This window comes from Ischnura elegans, chromosome 9, assembly GCF_921293095.1.
Source record: "Ischnura elegans chromosome 9, ioIscEleg1.1, whole genome shotgun sequence".
Taxonomy (NCBI): Eukaryota; Metazoa; Arthropoda; class Insecta; order Odonata; family Coenagrionidae; genus Ischnura; species Ischnura elegans.
The window spans coordinates 18,316,655-18,332,470 of NC_060254.1; the positions used below are offsets into that span (position 1 = coordinate 18,316,655).

A 15,816-nucleotide genomic window follows, 5' to 3' on the forward strand; every position below is an offset into this window, starting at 1 on the left:
GCCATGCGCGGAATAGTTCTACGGCAGTGGAGTGAGGTATGGACGAACGTAACGAATAACAAACTGAGAATTATCAAACCGGTTACGTCAATGTGGCCCTCTTCTGTTGGGAGGAATCGTAGGGAGGAGGTCATTATTACTAGACTGAGAATCGGTCATTGCGCCCTGACACATTCCTATCTCTTCACCCAAGACAAGATCCCACCTCGATGTGGCTATTGTGACTGTCCCCTGACTGTGAGACACCTCTTGACGGAGTGTGATGAGCATCATATTACGCGAAGCCGGACAGGCGTCAGGGGCAACCTAGAATTTATTCTGGGCGATGACCCTGGCCGCCTATGCCGCGTCATAGAATTCGTTAAGAAAACTGGTCTTGTGAATTCGATTTGATAGGCTCGAAGTTTACATCAATATTGTCAACAGTGCCGCACCAAACTGAAATTATAGTATATGCTTATGTCGCAATTTGATTGCGCGTGGTGCTAATGACCTTAGCTGTCGACGCACCCTTAACCCCAAACCTACTACTACTACCTTACATTAAACTTAGATTTTCTACCGTTCTTTAAAAACCTAAAAATGCATTTTGACTTAAACATAAGCATGAGAAACTCTCACCTCCAAGTTAGGGGCAGTTCCTTTCCCTGGGTTACGTCTTACAGCGGTGAAAGCATTTGGAAATGTTGAAAGACTGTATGCGAGAGTTGAGGGAGTACCAACAGCTCAAATCTCAATCAAATAAACCACCACGCTATTTTTGAGCTCATTCAATTCTAATTATACCATTTTCTGGCTGTGCAAAACATTTTGATGCAAAAATATTTATTTATGTCTATAGAATGTTGAGAACGCATCCTTATTCAAACTTCTATTGCGCAAATAAACGCAAAATACTTAAAATTCAAAGAAATTACCTAAAAAAAGAGATGGAACAAGCCAGCTATGACGCATGGCAAAATCCATCGCATCATATACTATTTTTAGCTCCAAAAATTGACTACGCAAACTATCATATATTACTAAACAATATACATGTTTAACTCCAGGAAAAGGTAATAGCATGGTGTATTTTCCCACCACCCTTGGAGGAGACATACAGACGTTGTACGATGTAAGTAATATAAACAATAATAAAATGCATAATAATAAACTTTCAATCGCTTTGAAATATATTGTATGTAACATTGATTCTCATTTGTTCTTTTAACGCCTCCTTATTCATCTTAACCTACCTTGATACAGCACATATGTTTCATATATTTACATAGTTTATGTGTTTACAACAGAAGAGACCTGTTGTGCTGTGTTTCCCATTGCAAAACACTTAAAAAATATTTTAAAGGAGCACTTTATAACCTGTGACAACGCTAGTTTGTCTACTAGCTGCAATAAGAGAGTGAAAATATGAGAGAAAAGAAAAATATCCAAATTTTTATTCACCTCCACAAATTACTACGGAACAATACGTCACACTACACACACGGTTAGCGTCAGCACACATTTAACTCATTTGCAGTTGTGCTTTAAGAAAGAATAAATCTTGAAAGACAATGGGGTGATATTTTTAAGAGAAGAATAAATCGCTTCCGCTCTATGACTTTCCAACACCAAAAACTGCAGTACGGCGTTTACCAGTTTCGTCTACCTAGAAGCGGAACGAGTGTGGAGGAAATTTACGATCGCGGATGGGAGAAAGTAGGTAAACGGCAGGGAAAAGAGTAAGGGTGTGCGTGTTATTTATAAGGAACCTGCAGGGTATGGAAGACTGGTTTTTACCCAGAGAAGAAAGGCGTCGTAAATAAAGGAAAAGAGTCGAGTGTAAGAATGGAGACGAAAGGTGGAGCTATCCCGTGGAACCGAAGGAATGCGAGGGACGCTATGGGGAAAAAATGACCCTGGAACCCAAGGACGGAATGCCATTGGTGAGAATAGGTGATTGGGACTGTAGCGAGAATGGAAGCAACCTAAGAACTTAAGGAGCAATTCAGTGGTTTGACTTATCATTGTCATTTTAGCATTTGAATGTCTTGCCTATTTTAGGCTCCAGTCGGCTGATATCGGCAAATAATTTCAGTGGGCATTTGAAATAAATTTCAATGCTCGCTTTCCACGGTATCACTGTGATAAGTTAAAGGCAAATATTAACATAAAAACTCGTTACTTTACACCAGTACCCAATTAATAACATGTAATAACTAATTAGCAGAATATGTAATAAAATGAAAGTTAAAAAACTACGTTAAATTGGTTCATTATTTTAATGTTTACCCCTACATTTATATTTTACTTAGCACTTAACCGAGTTTTTCTCACGTAAAAAATGTTTTAATTTGAATGAGAGCAATATTATAAAAACATAGCAGAAAAATCAAAATCTCAGAGGCAGTTTGATTCTATTAAAGACAAGAATGAAATGCTGGTGCTTGTACAAAGTTTTCTCTCGGGTAAATTCTTGATTACTTTTAAAGCAGCAAGGCGTTTCAAAATAAATACAGTGCAAAGACAATGTTTTAGCATACACGTGATTGTGCAGAATAGGCAGTGTGATCTCTAGCTTATAATATTCAATTGATTGTGCATTTTTGTGCGAACAATCATGCCTTTGAATATATTATCAATAACAGACACTTCGTTACTTCCACTATAGTTTTTAAAAAATTCAATCGGTTCGGCAGTCAAGTACATTTTCAAGTACAGAAAATATTCTCTCTACTTCATAATATTTTCTGTACTTAATGATGGTGTAGCAACCGTAAACGGTTTAATTTAAAAAAATATACTGTGGAAGTAACAAAATATCTGTTATTAATGATATGGAGCCCTTTCACCACGTATCAAGGTTCGATTTAACGCAGAATATATTCCCAATTATCCTAAGGTACGAAAATAGATATGGCGTGAAAAAGCAGCAGAAAGCAAGTGTGGGTACGCTGACCTTATTAATGTAAATTATATTAAAATCATCAACTCAAGAAAAATATGCTTAAACATGACCAAAACAACCGATATTTACTGCGATATTCTCTTAACTCCAAATACAGTAAGTATATACTTCCTTGTAAATGCAAAGTATTACCATGTAATGGCGTTCAATAGGCCATTGGCGCGGTAATTGGCATATAACCATATCATATTAAGCCAAATGTCTTACCAAAATATATATTTGTAAATGCCCCATTGAACATTCATATCAATGACATGGAAAATAATTCTAAAGTAATCCGGCAAACGAGTCTACATTTACGGGTAAAAATAAACACATATGATAACTATGTTATTTAATAAGAAATATATGTTGAATTACACGAAAAATATTGATTAATATATTATTTATATGAATATATTGATTATATGAATTAATATTGAGGGTTAAGGAAAAAAATTTTCCCATAAGCCACTGAAAACAGAATGCGTTTATTTTCTTGCACCGCGAAATTTAGTCAAAGTACTGCATCTTTATGGTCGAAAAATATTAAGAAAATCGTACCTTGTATATATACTATCCCACACGATCACTGAATTACATGGCGACGTAGAGACGTCCAATATCTTGACAAGAATTGAGGAACATGACCGGGGGACCAAGCCCGTGAAGCCATTAGCGCCGTAATTGGTGGATTACCATCTCATTTTGACCTCGCGGATGCAAAACGAGTGCTGAAATAATGGGATGGAGAGGGGTCTACCCCCATCTCATAATTCCTCCGAAGAGATTGGACCCTTTCTTTCTCGTATGTAAGAGAAGAGGCGAAAGTGGTGCACGGGACAGGGGAAAGGAATCAGGAGAAAAGAAATGGATACGCCGGAGTAAGGAGAGAAAGAGTTAGGTGGCGGGGAGGGAGGTGTAGATCGTAAGAAAATAGCAAGCCTCTCTTGATGAGAGAGAGGGATATATATTTATATATATAGATGGAGGGAAAAGAACGATGATGGGAGAAAACAAGGGTAAAATATAAACAAGAAAAGAATAATAAAAAGAAAAAAAAACAAGGAAGAAATGCTGCTTTCCAGGGTGGTCGTAGAAGGTGGGGAAGGGTAACAGGGGGTCTCGCAGCGGGAGGGAAGGTCGGGCGCGGAGAGTAAGACGACGACGACGGCTGCCGAGGGTGGAAGTGCCGGGAGTCAATTTCGGAGTTGGCCCCATGGGGTGAATGAGGAGAAACCGGAAGAAATAAGGGGAAGGGGGTCCTCTTGGCGGGGGTGCGGAGATGGGAATGTTTTGGGGGCGACGCTAGTGCCCTCTGGGAAGGGTACGGGGGGGTGGTGTGATGAAGGAGGAATTGCGAATCCACGCTCAGGAGGGGAAGGAAGGGAGGGAAGAGAGATTGGAGGAAGGGAGTCCTTCCCTCTTATTCCGCCCCTGTTTTTTTCCTCACTCCGTGGGATGGGCAGACGCAATAAAAATGAGAAAAGGGTAAGACGGAAGAGAAAAGGAGATGACGTAGGTGTGGGCGGGGGAGTTTGGGGATTTGAGGTAGACCGTGAGGAAAATAATATACGAGATAGTATACTCGTATATTTATAAATATCACCGAGCAAATCAGGATATTACTGAGACCCTGTCCTTATCAAATGGCACACCCATCTAAAAGAGCTGTTTATCAAAACAAATTAACTTTTAATATAGATGTTATATTACGCTACGAAATATGCTATAATTCTATCTGGGAATAACATCTAGGTATTTAGGAATCAAAGAAGAATCATAAGTTACACAATAGAGCTAAACACGCGCAAGTTTTGCACACCAAATTATCAGAAGTTAAAATATTTAAATTTTATTCTGTTTATGTGGTAGAAAATGTTGTTCTATGTTTGATATAACCTCAGACTAATCTGTGAGATAATATGACACTTATAGCACCATTAATTCTCATTCTATAATGCACTCTCAGCATAAATTAAAATTTCATGAAATACGTCCTTGCTAAATGGGTACAGAATTACCTACGTAGCAAGCTATCTGCATACTTAAAAAATAACTACTTAACCTCTATTCTTACCAAAGGAAGGTTAAGGAAAAATTGCTCCCTAAAGCTTAATATTCTATCCGAGTGCACCTTTAATACGAGAAACCTTTGTAATAATCCTAATCCCTAATTTTACTCATTTTCATATTATTGATGAGTTTAAGTTAGATTAGACCATAATATATAATTCGTCATATACTTATAATAAGTTTAAATTATGTATCTCCTGATCCAGGAGATACATAATATAAACATAATATACGGTAAATTGAAAAATTATTCCATTATGATGACAGGTCCTAACTTTGTCGTAGCTAGAGTTAAACTCTTTTAAAAGATATGTTTCACAAGATATGTCATTATTAAATGCATTATGTTTTATTGAACCTGAGACCTGTGTTTATAGACGATCGAAAAGCTTTGGAGTGTGAGTGGGGGACTTTTGATTTTTCCGCCGAAATAATTCCGCGTCGCTGCCGTCACGTGTTTTGAGTTTTTTTCATTATCCCTTTCCCGTCATTAATGAAGCACTTCATTTGCATTTCTCCTGCGTCGAGAGACAACCCTTGCGCTGCGCCTTGCTAATATAAATGACCTCGTTTTATGAACTGTTCTGTGATATTAAAATTTGCGTACAACCTTCCTTCTGGCTGCGTGAGACCTTGTGGCTTGGAAAAAAGTTTTTCTTATCTACGAACGCGAAGATTTTTATAATTAAGACGAGAACGAAGAAGAATTAGATATGTCAAGATATAATAAGAATATTTAATATATCAAGACATAATATTTAGTAACGGTACTCGACTAACTAAAATGTATTTTGCTATGTTTATATATTATGCGATCTTGAATGCGGTATAGTAATAGTATTCAGTACGATTCCTTAGGAACGTATAAAATTTGACATTTTGGATTTTAAAAAATCATCCAAAATTACTAATGTAGCTACCTGAGAAGTTTAACCTACTAAATTTTAATTAATTGCATGTGAATGAGAACAGGAATACCTTAAGTTTCTTATTATTCTAGCATTAAACGTAATGTGGAAAAATTAAATAGATCGATAGATAATTATCAATTTTTTTTTTCACATAATTAATTCTAATGACTTTTGGTAAAAAAATAAAAATCATTAGAAGTCATGATAGGTAATCGCAAAGTAAGACTTGCTTTAAAAAACTAAAAAATACCAGAACCATTCCAGAAGGGATGAAAAAATGACACGAGTTAGGGTGTAGAGCGTTTTGATTAGTCGTTTAGCTGTGGGTTTAGATATTTAGATCAAGTATGATGAAAGAGCTGGAAGAAATGAAACTAGAAGTCTGCCTTTACCAAAAGAGAAGATGAGGTTCCTGTTTCCGGCTGGAAGTTTGACGCTTTGATCTTGCGATGGGGTATTGTGGTATATTTGCCAGACTTTGTCAGACACAAGAGGTTGACATCATAGTTGTTTCGGAACTCTATGCTCTTTACAGAGGGCGCAAGTGAAAGTTTACAGTTTCTCTTTCACTCCATGCCGATATCAATACCTATCCCCAGCATATCATATTTCGTATGCTCGTAATTATCTGTCTCACCATATTCTTTGGTGCCATCAATCGTTTTTATCAATGGCAGTATTTTAATTTCTGACTTCATTTCTACGCAGTATTTAATTGACTGCACCAATCATTAAAAATATTTATTATTAGTTAAATGACAAGAGTTTGGATGGAATAGGAGACTTCACGGTCTCAATCTTTCCCAAGTAAAGGCTTTTTATTATAATCATTATATTAATCAAAGATATATTTCATTGCCCAACTTGATTTAATTCACATATACATACGTATGTATGCAGGCAATTAGATGCACCCTCGCAAATATTGAAGTTTTGAGTGACATTAATATCAATAAGTCTTAAGAATTCCCGTACAATATAATGCTGTAGCAAATAAAAAAATAAAAAAATATCAAAACCTACGTACTTTCACCTGTTTAAAAAAAAAGAGCTTCCGCCATTTATTTTTATAAGCGGTATTCTAAATCCAAGGTTGATTGTCTGTTTTTCCGAAGAATTAAATAAATGTGGCAAAAGAATAAAATTTTCCATACTTCGTGTCGCTTGTCTTCATCAGTTCATATTTATTTATAAAATGCATCGTAAAAAATACAGAATACGATTGCAAATTCCCAAAAGATGGAACAAAATATCTTGCACATATAAATATTTCCATTCAAAAAAAAATATAGAAACACTGTCAACCGCTTCTTTGCAACCCATTCCCAAGCCACCAGTTTGTCAAAACCTGTCGCAATAAATTAGCTTTCCACTCTCCCGGCCTTGAATTCATCATTTCCTTCCCCAGTCTAAAAACTTTCTCCAAGCTAATTAATCCTGGCCTGTTTCCCATCCCACTTACTTTCCATCCCCGACTGCATGCTGCGTCTTTCCTCCTACTCTATCAATCCATTACCATAACTACTTTGCTCGTCTTACGTCTGCATTGGAAGCAAAGTTGTTTTTCGCGTAAATCGCATACCTATTGAGCAAAAGTGTCCTTAGATGTCGTCAAAGTTAGCAAAGCTCACGCGTACGCTAGTGTACCGGTTGACCTGTCCAGAAAATTCTAATAAAATAATGAAAGAACCTCACAAATTCTCCTTATCATTCCAGTGATTTATATAAGAAATTACTATGGATATAGGAATAATTTAGTAAAATGGGACTAGCCACGGTGATATCTTTACGGAGTCATCTACAATGCATTTTTTTACGAATATAGGGGTACATCAAACTTATTTTACACGAAATAGGGTACCTTTCCAAATCCGAAAGACTATTTTTGTTTTCTTTTTATAAAATGTCATGAATTGTTCTCTCTGAATTAATGCTAACAATGCTTTTGAGCTTTAAGCAGCTACAAGGATATTTCCTTGGGAAGGGAAATATCAAGGCATAATTGTTATTCTTTAAAAGCATGCATCACATAAGAACAATTGAAAATATTTAAATTCACAAAATTAGGATATGAATTCTAGTTGAATATGATTAAAAGGGATTCTTAATATAATGAATAAATTTTGATAAAATTGAAGACAAAACATCTTCTGTGATCAAATAAAAACGATCTTCACACTATCGAAAGAAAGCTGCTATAAGTTAATTTTCAAAAAAAGATACCGAGTTTTGATGACCTATTAAAACAGGTGATAGTAAATACCAAAATGTGCAAAATATGCATAGAAAACAGTTTTTTAAACCTTTTACAGACTAGAAGTGCTCTTGAATTAGTATGCTGGTTACTATTCTAGAAATTAAATATCGAAAATAGCACAATTAAATGGGAGTGCGATCAACTCATTGTCAGAATCAGAACAGAAAAACAGAACTCAGAGTTCTTAAGAATTTACAGTCTTCAATGATTTATTTAATAAATAATATTGTTTCATTTGGGGAAATAAGGAATTTAATTCTGCTAGTTGCAGGCTACTTTTCAATATTTGCAATTGCAAATTTCGTTTTACAATGAGTTACTTTGCTTGCATATTCTGCAAATTCAGCAGAAATTAATGTTAGTAAATATTTATCTACAAAATTCCAACACTTTGTGAACTGTTGAAACTGGTTATGGAACATTTTCAAACTGCCCTAACACCTATCAAATTGGCAACAGGACGCGTTTTCTTCCTCCTTAGTCCCTAATGATTCAAACGCTTTGATGAGTAGCTGCTCAAATCTCATTATATTAAAAAATCTTTAGTACAAATTGTTTATCGCAATCACATCATCAACGTGGAAGACATTTCCCCAGTTTTCTTTCATAACTCCTCGCTCAACACAGGTCGTCAGCGGTTAACCTTACTTCTCAACCTTTTTGGCTATATTATTTATCGATGAAGGTTTCGTCTTTTGTATCCTAAGGGATATTTTGCACTGAAAATCCGAATATCAAATGCAGCAACGAGCTAAAAGGTTTTTACAACTGGCTCATAATTAATTTAATGTGGTACGACTTGCATGTAATGACTCCAGTTTGTTTATCGCTTCTTGAATGCATCGCATAACAAATATTTACGGTCATGAAGCTACTAAGCTTTGAGCGTTTCGCAGCCATCATTTTCCTCATTATTATTATAATTTACGTAATAATGTCACATATCACAAAATTTGTAATAATGTCAATTTCGTGTGATAATTATTAATGCATATCAGTATAATTTGCGAAGAAAAAAAGCAATAGAAATACATAGCCAGCATTTCCAGGAAAAAAATATCATACAATAATGGAAAAAATGTGATAAAATGTTTTCTTTGAAACAAAGAAATTTATCCCATGCCCCCAATGCACCATAGAGGTGGGAAGGCGGAGTGATAGGAGTGTTAATGAAATGGGGTGGGTCAAAGAATCATTGCACATTGCCCTTCCCATGCGTCATAATTCTGCGCACTTGCCCACTCCAAAAAAGACCCACGCCCGCAATTACACATTCTTTCCGCAACCATCATCCGATCCACTTTAAGCCCATTTAGCAACCCGCCCACTCCCCTCACACTTTCCTTAATTAATCTTCGTTATGGGGAGAGGGTGAGTTATTTTTTCCTTCGCCACCTCAAATACTCCCCCACACCATGCGAAAAATGCTATCCCACTCTTCAGCAGTGAATCACCACAAAATCTGACCCCTTCACCTTTAAAAAAAGTCTTCCCCTTCTCACTCCTCACTTTATTTATTTATTAAACTTCGGCACGGGCGGAGCGGATGTTAAATTACCGTGAGAGTCTAGCGGACGGCGTTAAGATCAAATCAATGTAAAGCTTAATTTACAGTCTCTCTCTTGCCAGCTATAATCCCATCCCACACTCGCAGGTATCATCTCACTCTCTTGACTAATGGCGTGAAATACAAACCCACCCGCGAGAGAGGCTTTCATATGTTTCGCTCTCTGGATTCCACACGTCCATTTTCATATTGAGATAAATGGCCGCGAGAATTTCTTCCTCCTCCTGGCTCCCCTCATCTCTTCCCTTGCTAGGTTCCCCAAATCACCCCACCTGTTCCTCGGAAAATCACCTTTCATTCCCCGAGATCCGATCTTTCCCGTCTCGCCCTTAATTTAACGATGACCTATCGTACCTACGTCACGAACTGGAAAATATGTTATCATTTCATCAAACACATCTCATACACGTGCTAAATTCCGCTCTCGAAACGCTTGTTTCGCTTCGCCGCCGACTTCCTCCCGCCCACACTTAGCGTGGGTATTATCTTTCGCACGTAGGCTTAGTCTCCGGATTTGTTTGGGTTTTGAGTGCTAATCAATGCTATCCAGTATCATACATCAATCCTCCGAGGGGTTTTATATCGAGGGAATCCCATTACGCAGCGGCATGGCCGATTCCAACTTCCTGCACTCTCACGTGTGCCGCAAGAATGTGTTTCCTCGTCGGAATGTCATCATAAGCTATGAGAGCCCCCTCATGGCGAGGAAGGCGAAGTAAGTTTCCTCACACCAATTAGATACCAAAGGTGAAATTTGTGCAGAATACTTTCAACAGGAATATAGAGAAACATGCATATCCAGGTAAAAATGACATATAATAATAATTATTAATATTATTACATAAATTGTTGCAAGTCGACCATAAAGTTGGATAGTAACGTAAAATCAGAAAGTATATAAAGACAAAATTATAACATGCATGGTAACCAGCTTGGTTGATAGGTTTCCTCACACACAAAAATATACAAAAACCAAAATACAAAACATAAAATACTAAGTACAAAAAATTAAAAAAAAACCCCAAAAACTATTTTTTACACAATACATGTCCCAATGTACATAGCACTAAATCAGCAGAAAACAATACATGTGTACATTTACATAGCCATCCAAAATCCATTTTTACACAATAATATATGAAGACCAAAGCAAAAAAATATGAAACACCTAATTCGACAAATAAACGTATAGAAAAGCCCTCAGAATTCAATTTTATTTAACCTAGTCATAATTTTACCGTTATATATCTTGGCGTTACCTCGGAAGGGCTAAAAAAAATTTCCTCCGGTAAACCATTCCAATCCTCTATCCCCCGATGTAGGAGGGAAAATTTTAGTGTATTTGACAGCTGCTTCGGAGCCTTAATCTTATAATTATGATCCTTCATCTCGAGATAACTTGTTCCTTTTACCGCTATGTTAGGTCCCTCCACACAGGATCACCACTGTAAGCTTTTAATATACACCTCAAGGGGTCTTTCTTCCTCCTTGACACTAAAGATTTCCAGCCCAGCGTTTTTAACAACTCCGTGACGCTTGCCTTCGTTCTTAAATTTCCCAATACAAATCTAGCTGCTAATCGCTGAACGTTTTTTAGTTGCTTGGTCTCCCTATTTAGATGAGGATCTCAAACTGACTGTATTCGAGATCAGGCCTAACAAACGTTTTATACGCGAATTCCTTTGCTTTTTACAGCTTTTTCCAAGGGTCCTCATCAAAAAATGTAATGCCCTGAAAGCTTTGGTCGCAGTTTTTTCGATATGTGGACCCCATTGCAAATCCCAGCTTAATGTCACTCCTAAGTTATTACAACGTTTGGTTTCTGACAGTAACTCACCCATAATATGGTAATCATTTTGTACACAACTCCTATCTTTCCAAAATCTAATTAGATTAGTTTTGCTGGCATAGATGATCATTTTATTTTCTTTAGGCCATTTATCCAAAGTACTTAGGTCATTTTGTAAGATGATACAGTCATCTACTTTGTCTATGACTCTATAAATAATGCAATCATCTGCAAACATTCTAATTTTGCTCTTTATGTTCCCACTAATATCATTTACGTAGATAATAAATGGCAAAGGCCCTAGCACACTTCCTTGCGGTACCCCTGAAGAGGCAGTGAGTTCATCGGAAAAAATATCGCCGACTCTTAACACGTTGTGATCTACCTGGGGTAAAGGAATTTATTCATTTTACGTCCCTACCATCCAAAGCGAGCGCGCTTATTTTTTTATTAGAATCTCATGATCTCAAAATATAATTCAACCGAATTATGAAAATCAGAAAAGAATAATTTGAATCATTGCCCGTAAATAAAACTGCCGACACTCTTTTCCCCTATTTTCAAAATTAAAATTGCAAACGTTTAGACTCTCAGGTATCTATAAATTCCTAAAATTATTTTTAATTATTTATTTTCAACTTCCCCGTAAACAGCACATAGAGGCCATTACAGCGGAGGAATTAACAAAGCACGACACAAACTACCACCTACTCAAATAGGGACCACCTCCCAGGTGGGATTCGAATCCGCGACCTACGGTTTGGCAGGCGAGGAATTGACCCCACCGCTCTCGAGGACGACAATTTTATTTCAGAAGTAGAAAAAAAGCTTAGCAAAGAATGGAATACAATCTAAGTAATAATTTTATGCGCACCCAATTCAATCAAAATTATCCTTCTTTTAAAAATCATCTTGTATATGGTATCTGAGGAATATAATATGTTACAAGGCAATTCGAAGACAAATAATTATATTCAAAATATATTCCTCCATTCTCAACTGAATAGCTACCAACGACGCCAAGTGTGGGCCATTTCTTAAATAATATTTTATGATTTATTTATATATTCCCATATGGAAAAAGGGAAGTAAAGCTTTCAAAAATAAAAATCTGAATTGAAAAAATGGTTTACTTAAACTATAAAGACGCGTTTAAGAGTTATCAGATCGTTATGCCTATTTGTGTAGGTGAAGACAACGAATGTTCATTGAACGAATAGGAAAGGACGAGGAAGAGTGTGAAAAAGTGACAGAGCGGAGAAAATTCCGAATAATATATTAAAGTAGTAATATATCAGATTAAAGGTGGAGATGAATTTTTCAACCTGATAAAACGTCGGGTCTCTTAGAAAAAAATGGAGTAGGATAAATAACACTGAAGTTGCTGCTAAATATTTATTTCATCCCATCGGTTTTTTCCGGTTAATTGCTAAAAATCGAGGTGATGCAATAATGCTCTTCGTCTTAAAGTAAAATAACCTCAAGTTATGCTATCCATGAATCACCGCTCGAGGCACCATAATAAGTAGGATTAAACAACAGAAAGGTTGCTAAATATAATCTTTGAAAATGATTCCACCTCCATTACAAGCTGACATATGTCATACAAAATATCATGGCCTATTTATCACCATATATCATTTTATTAACAATAATTTAAAAATAGAAAAAGAAAAATCGAGAAAAACGTTTATCGAGAAGTATTACTAGAAAAATAAAAAAAATTACATTGGGTGCTGTTATACTTTTCAAAGTTGCAAATGGACTAAACATCTTGTACTTAATTTCTTTAGGGCCTCGGAGGCATATAGATGACGCTTACCAAATTAATGTTTGACTGCATAATTAGTTTTCAAACATTAGCGACAGAAGTGCATTAAATGTTGATAAAATTTTGATAAATATGCAGGGAAGAAATATGGAAAAACATTTTAAAGATTTAGGTATTTTTAAGGGCAATGCTGCAACAAATATAAGTATGCCTGAAAATTAAACCTATATTTTTCCAGAATAAATGCATCTAAAGCTATAAATAATTAAATAGGATCACATTGCGATCATACGATCAGTTCCGCAGTACTCACAAAACATTCTCATTGCCACGAAAAGAATAAAGTTAAGTGAAATCGAGATACCTATTCACCAATCTTTTTTATGGTTTAAAAATGGGTTTGATGGATTCGAAGAAAACGAAAAGAAAGAGTAGGACTAATTTCCAACTGCGATCAATCAAATCCGGGGAAGCCCTTCGGCCAACTCAAGAGGAAAATCTCCTAATTCCTCTCACACCAATAGTTTCATTCTTGGAAATGGAATTTCTCACCAAAACTAAAGTCGTGATGATCCAAATAAATCGAACTCCTTAAAGAAAGCTATTTCCTTACTTATTATTCAGTATTCATTCAGCATAATTCATAAAGCATCGAAAAATTCTAAAAGCTTTTTCACTTACTCACTCAATCATTCGAGCCGAAGGTTCGTTTGGCTAGTTTAGGTAAAAGGAGCAATTCTTTTATTTAGGCTACGAGGTATGGAAAGCTTTATTTGTTGTATTTGAAATTTTCATCTGGGATCTGAATCCTCGATGAGAAATCCAGCTGCGAACAGACTAGCCTACCACGCTCCCCTTTCTTTAACTAATACAAAAAATATAAAGAAACATTTTGTCTCATAATAGCCGGTGTAATGCGCTTTTAAATATTATTCCTCCCCCTCCAAAGTCAAGCCCTAGTTACGACCATGGTTCCAATTTTAGCTCCTTGTTAACTTGTCGCAGCATTCTCAATGCAAAATTGACACGTCCTTTAACACAGATAGAAAATATTCAAGAGAATTTCTAATGCCTTACATTTTTATTTTTCAGGGAAAAAGATGCTTAAATATTATTAAAGCTTTTCCCGGCGAATAACATTTATGAATGATTATCGTGAACTGAAATGAAACCAATAACCTGGTGCAGAGCCCTACGAAATTCCAAGATATTTTTTAACAAAAAAAAGAGCAAGATAATTGATGCGAAATATTTAAATAAGCGTATATAAAAGTGCTAATAAAATCGTGCGGGACTCACATTTCACATGTCATGACTCACCTTCGTCAGTTTTGAACAGCAGTGCGAACCAATGACAGTTCTTTTGCATGCAAAAACGTCAAATTTTGTCATACAGCCTGCTGAGCGCGGGAAATTAAAGATAATCGAAAAGAGCTACGCAAATTGACGCAGTTGCGTCATATCTATAATTTAAATACACAGTCAAGCAATTATCCGATACCCATCTCGAAAAACATCGCTCGAGGCATTTCGTTCCCAATATTTCCTCGCAGCGTATTCACAACTGATTCCATTTGATGCAATGACTGACAAATTTTTAAACTTTTGAATTTATTTCCACTCATAAAGGAGGAATTGATTGTATTCAACCCTCCAGACTCGCGTATGGGTCGATCAGACCGCAGTGAATTTCCAATCTTAATTACATCTTTATCAAAAACAATGGTGGAATATACCTTTTCCCTGGAAGTTGAATTTAGGATTTTAATTCACACACAGGGAAATTTTTCAGTTGTTAGCCAGGAGCTGCCAGCAAAACTGCTGGCCAACACACCATTCAGGGTATTTTAGTATCATCGTGAGAACACGTGTATCACTTATTCGGAACGTTTTTTTCGCATTTTTTCTCTTTAATTTGCCGTAGATATTGCTATACAATATGTTCTTATACAACAAAGTTAATGTTCCTAAAAAAATATTTAATTTTTAGCATCATGGTCGATTCCCGGAAAAGGTAAAATATTTTTGTATGCATTTCCAGTCATCTCTCTGATTCATTGCACCTTACTCCCAAATATTTTATGCACACAATATAATTATTTGCAATTCCTAAAAATATATTTATCTTAAAAAGAATCGTTGGGAAAGACTATTTGCATTTTTAAAAACACCAAATTATAGAAACGTAAGAAATTAAGGAACTAGATACCTCGTTCTCTGGTGTTTGTCCTGCGAATACTGTCTTAGAAAGCTACTCGGGTGTGCATTTCGGCTTAATTTTGGCTTTATGCCTGCCTACGAATCGGAAACCGAGTTGGTTCCGATCATCAGCCCTGAAGATGGAAACCGACTATGTTAACGTCGGTAGCCACAATGTGCGATAAAGACTTAAATTTCTTTTAAATTTAAGAAAACAATAATTGCACTTAACCCTAACAGCGTATGGGTTGATGAGCCTTAGTACATAAATGTCTATCATTTGAAGATCTAAGAGTAAGAACCAGATACTGAACGATTTT

The 15,816-nt window shown here is 36.1% G+C and overlaps 1 protein-coding gene across 1 annotated transcript in view; it reads left to right on the forward strand.

The window, feature by feature from the left end:
• The window catches only part of LOC124165819, a 316,986-nt gene that overhangs the window by 175,516 nt on the left and 125,654 nt on the right, over nt 1-15,816 (forward strand). The window lies entirely within an intron of this gene.